This window comes from Muntiacus reevesi, chromosome 2 (genome assembly GCF_963930625.1).
Source record: "Muntiacus reevesi chromosome 2, mMunRee1.1, whole genome shotgun sequence".
NCBI lineage: Eukaryota > Metazoa > Chordata > Mammalia > Artiodactyla > Cervidae > Muntiacus > Muntiacus reevesi.
In genome coordinates this window covers 238,870,470-238,879,841 of record NC_089250.1, presented here as the reverse complement: position 1 = coordinate 238,879,841, position 9,372 = coordinate 238,870,470, and positions in this window count along the sequence as shown.

Sequence of the window (9,372 nt, the reverse complement as noted above, 5' to 3'; positions counted from 1 at the left end):
GACCGCCCCCCAAAGCGGCCCGCCCCACAGAGGGAGGGGCAAGGAGGAAAGAAGATGCCTCTTTCCCCCGCCTACTGCGTGGGTGGGGATAAACTGAGGCAGCGAGGTCAGGAAGCTGGGCCTTGGAAGGGGATCCAAGTATCTGGTCTTAGGCTGAGAAAAAAAAAAAAAAGATAAAACCCAGAGATTGGTTGGCCTAAGGCCTCTTTTCAAAAGCCTCGGGGTGTCTGGCCCTTTCAGGACTCTTCTCAGTTGCCCAGTGAGGCGTTGGGTACCTTGGATGCCCTGCGACAGAGATGAGGTTGCCGTCCTGGGTGGCTACAAACGTGCAGCATGGAGATGGGCAAGTTACTTAACTTTTCTGAACCGCCAAGTCCTTATCTGGAACTCAGGGAGAAGGGCTGCGGTGGGCAGTTAAGATATGCTTCCGGCTCCAGGCCTAGCACACGTTGGGTGTCCAAGCAAAAAACATTATTTTGTACAGACTAAATGAGACAGTGCAGCCCCATAGGGTGCTGGGCGGGTGGGCAAAACTGCCCGCAGAGCGGACTTCAAAGTGCAGGTCCCTGGTGGCTCAGATGGTAACGAATCTGCCTGCAATGTGGGAGACCCGGGCTCGATGCCTGGGTAGGGAAGATCCCCTGGAAAAGGGCATGGCAACTCACTCCAGTACTCCTGCCTGGAGAATTCCAGGGCCACAGGAGCCTGGCGGGCTACAGTCCATGGGGTTACAAAGAGTCGAACACAACTGAATGACTTTCACTTACTTCTATTCCAAGATGGATCTAAGGATCTGGTTGGTTTGGCTGCTGAAGGCTAGAGGTGAGAGGCCTGGTGTGGAAGGTTCACAAAGGTAACCTTCCAGACCAAGGGAAGTCCTGACCAGACGGTCTGGCGTCAGGTCAGGAGGTGATGTCGCCTGCGGGAGGGCAGGAGGGCGGAGGCCTTGCCCGGAGCCGCCTCTCAGCCCCGGAAATGGGAGCTTTACCTGAGGGCAGGTTTCGGTAGAGTAAGCCCTCCGGGTTGCCGGCAGGCCTCCCAACCTGGAAATCCGTAGAGATCTGGCAGGGCTTCAGAAAAGCCCTGTTCACCGACCTGCCAGGTGAAGACAAAGAGCACTGTTTTTTTTTTTTTTTTTTCTTTTAAAAATGGCTTTGTTTTCACTTCAGATTGGATTGGGAGGGGTTAATCTTTTTTTTTTTAATTTATTTTTTGGGTTGCGCTGGGGCATCCTTGTTGCTTGGCTTTCTCTAGTTTTTGCGAGGGGAGTGGGGGGGGGTGCTACTCTCCAGTTTTGCACAGGCTTCTCATTGCAGTGGCTTCTGCTATTGCAGAGCACAGGTTCTAGGTGCATGGGCTTCAGTAGTTGCAGCAGGGCTCAGTAGTTGTGGTTCCTGGGTCTTGAGCATGCAGGCTTTAGTTGTTGCAGCACTCAGGGTCAGTAGTTGTGGCAGACTGGCTTAGTTGCTCTGCAGTGTCAACTTAGAAAATAGTCACAGCCTGAAAGTTGAGAGTTATGTTTTATTTGGTGAGAATTTTTAGCACTTAAAGCCTGGAAGACAGCATCTGAAGTGACCCTGAGAGAACAGGTTTGAGAAGGGGGGTGGTGTGAGGGTGTGTGTGTGTGAGGGGGGATCAGGTTATATAGAAGTTTGCAACAGGGCAGGTGGTCTGACCATCTAAAGATTATTGTTAATTAAGTCAAACCAGATATTTCAACTTAAGGAATTTAGCACTTTTCTATGTAGGGGAGGATGTAAGAGTCTAGGGTCACTGAAATCTTTCCTTTCAGATGCATCTCAGCTATCTAGGGGTCAATATCCGTAGTTCCTCAAGGCTCACCATAGGGAATGACTGCAGCCTAAGGGCTGCCAGATTATAGGTACTGTTCTTCCTGGGTGCCCTTGTAGCTCAGAAATTAACATTTGGAGGGACAGAATCGCTGATGGCTGGGACATCCTTGTTTACTGATATGGCAGGGAAATACTCCATTTCTCAGCAGCATGTGAAATCTTTCCGGACCAGGGATTGAACCCATGTACCCTGCATTGGCAGGTGGATTCTTATCCATTGCATTACCAGGGAAGTCCAGAAAAGAGCACTGTTAAAGAGAACAGGTAGTAGTTAAAATGGCCAAGACAGATTTTATTTAAAAAAAAAAAAAAAAGAGAGAGATTGCAATAGAGACTTGGATATAGAACTGGGCCTGATTCAAAATACAACCAGAACAAGTGGGGATTTACTGCCAAGGAGCAAGTGGCGGGGTGGGGCAGCTTTGGTGGATGGAAAATTACTAAGAAGAGTTATCAAGTCTTTGGGGGCCATTCTGGCTGAAGGCAGGTGAGAGTGATCACATATCCCCAGGGTAGAGTGGGGATGCTGAGTTTGATCAGGTGTCAAGGGCAGGGTATTCAGGTAAACTGACTTAGCAAGATTCTTGCTAAAACTGGATTCAAGTACAGGGATGGGCCTTGATGGGGGGAATAGTCAAAGGAGCCTGACTAAGCAGAGAGTTGGGTTAAGCAGAGAGTCTTTGTCAGTTCCCCTTCTTGTTCAAGGGAAGGAGAGGCATTCTTCTTTCCTCTGATCATTATATTAATACATTCATTTCTCATTTGGTTGCTTTTTATTCATTTAGAACCAGCTGAATCATCTGTTGAAACTTGATGAGGGTTGATAATTGCTGTGCTGTGAGATCCAGGCATTTGATGAGAGGAATACCTTGAAGATAAATAGAAAGATGAAGACTAGAGGCCGAATTGGTCCTGTGCCCAACTTCGTAGACCTTCAGGGATCCTCCAGAAGAAGTCCCCAGACCTGTTGTCCTTTGTCCTTCCTCAGTGGGTGGTGATGGAAGTGATGCATGCACTTCTTCATTCATGTCTCGAACCTTCCTGATTAAGGCAGAGATTTCATGTAGATTGCCAAGGACAAAGATGCAGCAGTTGCTTCTGATCACTGTGCACGTGCCCCCTTCTTGGGTCATATCAAGGCTGATGCAGTTATGGAGAACAGCGTGCTGGGTTTCTCATCCTTGGTGAGTCACTGATTTGAGGCCAGTGATGTTATCTGAGGACAAGTTGAATTGCTTCAGCAAGGAGCAGGTTCTGTCGTTGAGTCTAACCTCTTGAGCCAGATGATAGATTCCTGGGCATGGTACCCAAAAGGTGGCAAACCTTTGACCCCAAATAGTACTGAGGTCATGGATGGATTGAATGTAGGCTCAATTCTATAACTTTTTTTCTAAATTGCTCCCCCGGAACCAAGATCATCTACAAGGGTATCTGTAGATGGTGATGTAGATGATGTCCTGAATACCTTTTGTTTCTATAGTGGGGGGAAATGAAACTGAAGGAATGATGACTGTTTTAGAGATAGTTTAAGAGAGGAAGGAGATGGTGGGAAATAGAGTAAGATGAGGGGATGGGTGAGATTGTCAAGGTAACAGTATCTGGCCCAGATGGAAGGTAACAGCCAATATGCATGGGTTCCATGGACAAAATAAGAATCATCTAGAGTTAGGTAGGGGCTATAGAGGTAGTTATCTGATGGCTGAAGGTAACCAAAGGATGCTAAATTTGGGTGGGGAAAGGGTTTGTTTGAAGGTTGTCCTCCTGTGGTTGATCTGGGTCTCAGCAATTAGTCTGGGAGGGGCAATGGGATCATTTACACTTGTATGAGGGATGTGCAGAGTTCCTGTAGTGGCTTGGGGGTTTTATGTTGTACAGTATATCCTTGCAGCTTATTTGATAGCTAATAGTGTGTACCCCTACCTGTATATTGCCCTTCCCCCTTTCCTCTCCCCCTGCCCCATAACCACTAATTTGTTCTCTTTATCTGTGAATTTGCATCCTTTTTGTTATATCACCAGTTTGTTGTATTTTTTTAGATTTCACATGTGAGTGATATACAGAGTTTGTCTTTGTCTGATTTATTTCGTTTAGCATAATACCCTCCAAATCCATCCATGTTGCTGAAATAGCAAAATTTCATCCTTTCTTATGGCCTAGTGGCATTCTATTAAATATATATATCACATTTTCTTTATCCATTCATCTGTTGATAGACATCTAGGTTGCTTCCCTATCTTTGGCTATTGTAAAAAATGCTGCTATGAACGTTGGGGTGCACATATCTTTTCAAATAAGTGTTTTTTTTTCAGGTATATATACCCAGGAGTGGAATTGCTGGGTCATATGGCAGTTCTATTTTTAGACTTTTGAGAAACCTCCATTCCATTTTTCATAATGGCTGTACCAATTTCCATTTCCCCCAACAGTGTGCAAGCGTTCCCTTTTCTCTGCATCCTTGCCAACATTTGTTCCCGGTGTTCTTTCTGATGACAGTCATTCTGACCAGTGTGCGGTGATACCTCCTTGTGGTTTTTCTCACCCTTTTTTTTCTTTTTGGCTGTGTCACATGGCTTGTGGGATTATAGCTCCCTGATCAGTAGTTGTACCCAGGCCCTGGCAGTGAAAGTGCTGAGTCCTAACCACTGAACCATCAGGGAACTCCTCCCTTGTTTTTTTCATTGTCTGTTAAAAATTTATTTTTGGCCATGCTGGGTCTTTGTTGCTGCTCAGACTTTTCTCGAGTTGCGGTGCGTGGGCTTCTCGCTGTAGTGGCTTCTCTTGTTGCAGAGCACGGGCTCTCGGCACATGGACTTCAGCACTTGCGACACAGCGGCTCATTAGTTGTGGCTTGCAGGCTCTAGAATGCGGGCTCAGTAGTTGTGGATCGTGGGCTTAATTGCCCTTGGCATGGAATCTTCCCAGACCAGGGATCGAACTTGTGTCCCTTGCATTGGGCAGGTAGAGTCTTGTCCACTGGACCACCAGGGAAGTCCTTTTCATTGTGATTTTGGTTTACATTTCCCTGATGATTAGCGATACTGAGCATCTTTTCATGTGTCTACTGGCCATCTGCCTTTCCTCTTTGGAAGAAATATCTATTCAGTTCTTCTGTCCACTAAAAAAAATTCAGGTTGTTTGTGTTTTCACTTTATTTTATTTTTTTCATTTATTTTTTTAGTTGGAGACTAATTACTTTAAAATATTGCCATTTCCTTCTGCAGGGGATCTTCCCGACCCAGGGATTGAACCCAGGTCTCCCACATTGCAGGCAGACGCTTTAACCCCTGAGCCACCAGGGAATCCCTGTTTGTGTTTTTGACGTTGAGTTATATGAGCTGCTTATATGTGACTCTTGTATTTCTTTAGTTATGAAACACAACTCTAGTGTTGAACACCCAGTGATTTGACAGCAGTGTTAGCGATGAGGAAAGTGGTGTAATAATCCTGAGACTTCTAGGCTCGAGATTGGTTTTTTTGACATTGGCATTTCTAGAAGACTAGACTGCTTATTGTAGTCACTTGAAGGATAATCAGGAAGTTCTAAAGGGAAGGCAGTCAACGGAACCTTGACTTGTTGATTTAGGATCAAGTGTGTTTTGTTGATTCTTGACAGTATCTAAGGATGTCACATTGAATAAAGCTAGAATCTTCCACTAGTCAAGATGAATAAGGCATCCCCAAAGCCTTCCTGTGATTGTTTCCTAAGGGGATAGCTTGGGACTTCCCTGGTGGTCCAGTGGCTAGGACTCTGTGCTCCCAGTGAAGGGGGCCTGGGTTCAATCTCTGGTCAGGAAACTAGATCCCACATGCCTCACAGCTAAGGATCCCACATGCCACAACTGAAAGATACTGCCGCAACTCAAGAAACCACGTGTTGTAACTGGGTCCCGGCACCATTGAATAAATAAATAATTAAAAATAATAAATATTTTTTTAAAAAGGGAGATAGCTTGCCTGAAGATAGGGGTGACGATGTAAGAGTCCTGAGAACAAGGTACAGGGCTTGTGCCTGAGTAAGCCTGGTCCTTTGGACAGTGGAGCCAGTCTGCCTTGAGGATGGTATTTCTATGCTCTTTCTGTGGCACTCGATGGCTGAAGATGCTAAGGACAGTGGATTCTCTGACTATTGTGTTGCCTTTTCCATTCTCTGTATAATTTTACCAGTGAAATGTGATCCCCTGTTGCTAGAGATGGTAGACGGGATGCCACAGGTAGGGAAGATTTGTTGCAGGAACCCTTTGGCAACTGATGTTGCTGAGGCATTTGGGCAGGGGAAAGCCTCTTCCCATTTAGAAAACAGGCAGACAGTGGTGAGAACACACTGGTAGCCTCGTGCTTTTGGTAACTGGATAAAATCTACTTCCCGGTAAAGAAAGGCCTGAGGGGGAGCTGTCTCCCTTCTTGCCCCACTTTTACTTATATTCTGGCAATTGAGGCAAGTGAACTGCTTGAGCCAAATAAAAGCCAAATGGTCCAAACTACTTTTTACCTAATATATCCTGCATCCTGTCCTTTCTGTATGAGTCATGTTGTGTAAACCACATGCAATGACTCGAGAGAGATATTAATACTTAAGGGATATGAAGCAAACATCTTGGTGATTCCAAAGTCCATCTGAATGGCTTGAACAGACAGCTTTTTCCCATCCAAATTCGTTCTGAGTCTGAAGCTGTTATCTGGGCCATGTGGACCTCTTTTATGATTTTCTTAGGAGTCATTCTTTTTTAAAAGCTAATTAATTTGACTGCGCTGGGTCTGACTTGCAGCAGGAGGGATCTTCAATTTTTGTTGCAGCATGCAGGATCACTTGTGGCATGTGGAATCTAGTTACCCAATCAGGGATCAAACCCAGACCCCCTGAGTTGGGAGCATGGAGTCTTAGCCACAGGACCACCAGGGAAGTTCCAGGAGTCCTTCTAAATTAGTGCTGTTCCTTGAGGGAAGGTGAATAATCCCCCTGGGGTCTAGGTCCTCAAAGAGGGATCAAGGGGGCACCATTCCAAAGCATGGAAACTGCTTAGATTTTTTTGGTGGTTGGGGAAGATGCTGCTAATTTATCATATTTATTGTACTTTATCTGGATTTTTGTATGCTATGTATTTCAGTTTTAACTGTCATGATCTGCTGGGGTAATAACAATTTAGAAGTTCTGCTATTTGGGGCCCATTTTTGACTAGGGTACCAGCTACTGTCATGAATCTTCTGTTTCTAGTATATACCAAAATCAAACACTAACCCAAGTTGTAGTGGCTATCAGCATAGATGTTAACCTTCATTCCTTCTGCTGTTAGGCAAGCCCAGGTAAGAGCAATTAACTCAGCTATGTGGGCTGAACTGATGTTTGGCAAGCCTCGATATTCTAGAGGTTTATGTTGATCAGTGATGGCCTGTGCAGCCTGGAAGGCCTCATCTTCCTTCCAGAGGTAGGAGCCACTGACCTGAAGAGTGAGGTCAACTTGGGGGAGGGGCTTTTCTGATAAATCTAGCCTAGGACAGAACAATGATCTAGTGTTAATGACACAATCAAGGGATGTCCCATCCGTGGATAAAGGAAGCAAGAGAGCAGGGTTAAGGTTTTGACTTGGATGTATACTAACGTGAGAAGAGAGAGTAGTCGGGAGAGAGTAGCTTTCATGAGAGGTAAGTCAGATGAAGAAAAGTAGTGTGTATTTTCATTAGGTGACAGGGTCTGTGGAGCACAGGGGACATATGTATCAGGCAGATGACCTAATACTAACTCGGGGGTAGCTCAGACAAGTGTGGTGGTTGTAGCCATGGCTGACAGGCATGGGGGCTATGCCGTAGCTGCTGGTCAAAGGTCAAACTATAATATCCCAGAGGTCTTGGGTGTCCGCTACACTTCTAGGATAACACTCTGAGGGCATGACCCTCTCATTTATGCACAGACAAGAAAGAGGCAGGGAGTCCTTGGAAAGTTCACGGGTGGGGAGTGAAAGCAGAGAGTCCTTAAGGTTCTTGGAAAGCATCTTTGGAAAGGGGGTTCTGAACTACTGGGACTGGGGGTGCCTCCCAGTCATGGAATAGAGGGGTGAGGCAGTCATAGAGAAATTACAGGATTTCCCTGGTAGTCCAGTGGTTAAGAATCTGCCTGCCAATGCGGGGGACAGTGGGTCGATCCCTGGTCCCGAGAGATGCCACATGCCTTGGAACAACTAAGTGCGCTGCAACTGCTGAAGCCTGCTTGCCCTGCAGCCTGTGCTCTGCCACAAGAGAAGCCCCCACCACGAGAAGCCTGCACACCACAGCCAGAGAGGAGCCCTGCCCTGCTCGCCGCAACTAGAGAAAGCCCTTGCGGCAGCCAAGACCCAGCATGGCCAAAAATAATTTAAAAGTAAATAAAAATACTTAAAAAAAAATGAGGTTTCCATGGCCTATAATATCCCACAGGACCCCCAAACCCTATCAGTTGTCCTTTTTTTTCAGGGAGAGGAAAAATGGTGAATAGCAGAGTCTGGGGAGATAGTTTTCCCTGCAGCTGAAACATCATGACCCAGATAGCAGACACACAGAGAGCATAGCTGAAATTCGTCTCTAGCCTCCTCGCGGCCCTTTCTTGCGAATGCCTTCGAAAGGTCTTCAGCGTCCAAAAGGGGTTGTCATGACTGCCAGAACATAGGAGGTCATCTGCCTGTTGGATTATGGAGGAGTCTCCTGGGAATTTTAAGTCCCTGGAAATGACATTCAGGATGTATGAGAAGGAAGTGGGAGCCCCAGTAATCCCTGGGGCAGAACAGTCCAGGTGTGTGATTGGTTATCCCAGGTGAAGGCAACATGTACTGGATTCCTTATAAAGGGGAATCCTAAACAAGGCAGAACACAAGTTGAGGGCTGAAAAGTATTGGGTGTTGGGAGGAACAGCAGACGGGATAGTGCTAGTACTAGGCATCAGGGCATATCTGAGTTTGAAAATTTTAATAAATCTCAGATCTGGACTAACTAACCTCCTTGCCCATTGCGGGTTTTGATGGCCCAAATGGGAGTTGTGCATGGATTAGAAGTAGGGGCTGAGCATTTCCTTTCTAGTAAATCTTGGATTATCAGTCAGGGCCCCTCAAGACCTTCTGGCTTTCAGTGCTATTGGGGAATCCTAGGCAGGGGCATGGAAAGATCCATTTCTATCTTAAGGGATAGCTTTCCCCTCTTCTTGAGGTCTGGCCACTTGTAGACTCAAGCCCTTCTTTCTTACAATTTCAGAAGGAGGGGACCGTGATTTTGGAGCTTGCCATAGATTAGAATTTTCAGGTCCTTCTAGCTGTTTTAACTGCAGTGCCCTAAGCTTGCAATTTTCTGGAAATACCATCTTCATAATGCTGGGCTAATGCCTGGAGTCAGACAAGTTTGCATTTTGTCTGTTAATACTATTTCTCTGTAATGTGTCCTGGAGCTGTGGCCTGAGGCCATTTACAAAGCTTGTGGTCAGAGCAGAGGCCGTTAGGGAGGTCAGAGCCAGCCCCGGGTGCTCTTACTGGGCTATTTCTAATTGATGGAGATGGCCATC